Source organism: Nanorana parkeri, unplaced genomic scaffold, assembly GCF_000935625.1.
Source record: "Nanorana parkeri isolate BGI_ZX_2015 unplaced genomic scaffold, ASM93562v1 scaffold180, whole genome shotgun sequence".
Lineage (NCBI taxonomy): Eukaryota > Metazoa > Chordata > Amphibia > Anura > Dicroglossidae > Nanorana > Nanorana parkeri.
Genome location: NW_017306448.1, coordinates 123,418 through 127,124, shown reverse-complemented (window position 1 = coordinate 127,124; position 3,707 = coordinate 123,418).

Below are 3,707 nucleotides of genomic sequence, written 5' to 3'. Positions count from 1 at the left end.
CAGCCTTAGGAAAGGAAGAGAGGTTAGCCTAGAAAATGGATGTCTGTCTTCCACAGATGGTCAGGTTAGGGAGGAAGTGGATATGATAGATATTGTTCAATATGTATAAAATAGGAGTTCAGAGGGTATGACTTGGGGCATGATGTGCAGACAATGAATGACAAACCTAACATACAATGGCCCAGTTACTGCAAATATATTTAACAGTTCGAGAAAGCAAAAATAGAAAACACAGACACCAATACAAGATTTCGAGAGACTAGAATAAATATAAATGGGGACTACCTGGGAAACTCAAGCTGGCACTCATAAAGCACAACTGTCCATTGCTGACTACCTGCATGTGGAGGGGATGAAAATGCTTGCGATTGCTGTACACCCCCTCCCTTTGTCATGGAGCTATAAGCACTACATAAGTGCAGTCCATTGCATCCAATTGGGAATACCGCCCCTAGAGTAACACACATGCTTTTTCTCTAGCCACTGTAGCGCTCACCCCCGAAGGAGTCGCTGAATAACCGGATATTTCTATCGCCCTGCACCAATGTACCGCCCAAAGCGTGGATCCGAAGCACACCAACACACCTTCAATTGATCTTTTAGCAGATTTACTGACAAATCAGATAGGAATAACTATGATACAATAGTAATGACAATAATCACCAACAATAATGTGCAGCAACAGGCTGAGGCACTGTGCAACTCAGTAACTGCAGCTATCTGCTGTCAGCACTGAGTATGTGAGGCCAATTGTCTTTAAATGTCCTCTCTGTAATGGGATGTGTGCCCCTTTAAGGCTTCCCTTTGGCAATGCCTAACCCCTCCTAGACTACTGACCAGTAGTGATGTCCTAAGCTAGCCGGCGTTGGGGCCCTTACTGTAGTGCAGGTATGAGCAGCAAACAGGTTCTCAATGTGGCCAAAGGCCTCTCACCAATCCTCAGGTCAGTTAGAACAGATGAAACTGATAGCAGATGCTGGACGTCCTCTATCCCTCTTCAGGCGCAGTAAGGGAAGTCGTCTGGGTCCTTGATAGGAAGTCTTCACTCATCCAGGATGCTTGCGGTCATCTCGGTTGGCTCCGTCTGGCTTCTCTCTCTCTCTGCTGGGCTGGCTGGATCACCCCGGCGGCTGGTTCGGCCGTGCAACTAGGCCTCAACTTCCTGGTAGCGATAACCGCGTCACCGGACCTCACTTCAGGCACTCAATCGGATCCTGTGCGGTTCAGCAACTCGGGTCAGTCTCTCTATACACCGCTGCACAGATCCTGTGTGTCCCTGTATATCAGCGGTGACAACACAGCTCTGTCTCACACAGTCTTAGCCCACACAGGGCTTCACAGGTCTCTCCTCTTCAGATGACTGTCCCAGACTGAGCGCGCACAGCAGCCACCACCCCTAAGGTCTCGTTCACACCTAGGCGTATTGCATATGCGCGTCTGTCGCGCGTTTTTTAACCGCGATTCGCGGTAAAAAAGTCGCGCGACCGTCGCGCGTTTCCAAAGGCTACTTGGCTGTATCCCAATGGAAACGCGCAACAAAACGGCCCAAAGTAGTACCTGTACCTTTTCAGGCGTGGGCCGTTTTGTAGCGCGTTAGGGACGGGCGGAAATACGCCAAGGTGGGAACGAGACCATTGAATACAATGGGATTCAGATTTTTGAGCGTTTTGTAGAGCGTTCGTCGAGCGTAGAACGCGCTACAAAACGTTCAGGTGTGAACGAGGGCTAAGTCTCCTCCTCTCCCCTGCACAGCCTCCTGGGTGCTGCAGTCTCAGAGATCATTCTTGCAAATGTCCCAGTCTCTGCTCTGCACTCCAACTCCCACAAATCCCCGGCTCCAGGGCACACAGAGGCCATTAACTGTTCACAGTCAGGAACATTAATCACTGTAATAGCAAGTATATACATATATATATCTATAGGGGCTACACCACTAAGTCTCAGTTGTTGGGAAACATACAGTATAAAAGCCAGGTGATGCTTCAAAGCTGCCTGCCTGTAGGAGAAGAATGTGGGAGAAGCTAGGCTGTGTTTCTTCGGCACTCTGAGGTCATCATGTACAATGTAGGACCAGCAGTCCCGCATTGTAAATGAGGATTCCAAAGGCCCGTCAACATCCTGAGGCACTAGTGGGAAGAGCAGTGCGCCAGATGTGGGAGGGGAAGTGAGTGTAACGGGGTGTATGTCACTTTTATTTGGAGTCCCACCCAGGCCTGCTGCGCTGTGTTCCTTGTCAGTCTTCCCTGTGAAATGTCTGTTGGAATTCACTCAGATTCTCTCTCAGAGGTCCTCATTTATCTTCACTTTACTTTGTACTATCCCTGTTCGCTACTAAGTTAGGACCTCTAAAGGAAATGTCCTGCCCAGGTTGTTACCATGGGAGCAGGGGCATAACTACAGCTCATGGGGCCCATAGCAAAGTTTTGATGGGGCCCCGGTGACCCCTTAAAATCTGAATCAAAGACAGGTAGCATGAGAGCTGTCTGCATAGTCTCCTCCTGTACATCTCATGTCATAGCTTCTAGATTGGAAATGTCATAGGGGGGGGCACAGGTCAACAGCAACTTCTGCAATCCTTAATGGGGCCTATTTCCACCGATAGGCCCCATAGCAGCCGCATGGGCTGCTATGGCTATTGTTACGCCACTGCATGGGAGCGATGCTGTCACTCAACATTCCCAGTTTGGAAATAAATAGTTGAGAGTGGGAGAGAATGTGGGGCAAGGAAGGAGACAAATGAGATGGATGATGGGCATGGGCGCTCCCCTTTGAGGGAAGACTTGTCACTACTCCCTGATGGGGACAGGAAAGAAAGCTGGACTGTTTTCCCTTTGTTGAGTAGAGGATGAGGAGGGAAATCAGTGGAACTGAGTGGTGAACATGGGTCTCTACATTGGAACTATGAATAACTGGATAACTTTTAAAGTGTGTAACTGTCAAAGTAGCTATGAAGTAGGCAGCTGCCTCTGTTGAAGTTGGATATTGTGTTGTTACATGTTGAAGTAAAGAAGCATCTTTGTTAAACATGGAGACTCGGTCTAGACCAGGGGTCTCAAACCTCCGGCCCTCCAGCTGTGGTGTAACTACAAATCCCATGAGGCATTGCAAGATTCTCACAGCCACAGACATGACTCCCGAAGAGAGATGCATCATGGGATTTGTAGTTTCACCACAGCTGGAGGGCCGGAGGTTTGAGACCCCTGGTCTAGACAGTTGTTATTCCTTTTCGAGGAATTCACTTGGTGAAGATCCAGTATGTGGTAAAGAAAGAACAGATACGGGTGAAGAGTGCTGTGCTCTGTAGTGGTGCTGTTAATCCAGGCTAGTTTTTGGCCAGAATTCCCAAGCCGGTGATGATGGAGAGTAGTTAATAATCCTCACACCTACAGGTGCCACCCCGAGTGAGTTGGGAACTTTGGGGGGCCCTAGGAACGATTTCAGGAAGGCCACTGTGTGAGACACTGGAGCTTGATCTCCCCCCAGTGGCCTATATGGAGAAGATCCAAAATGCAGGAGGCAGATCTCTGACTGCTCTGAACTAAAGTTCAATGGTATGCTGTGCTTGAAGGAGTTTTTTGCTCTTTGAGGTGACCCCATGTTACATGAGGGATAAGGTAAGTAAAATTACCTTTTTAATGGTACCCTATGCAAAAACAAGAATTTAATTCTTGCCCCACTGCAAGAGTAGTTTTGACATTTCTCCAGAA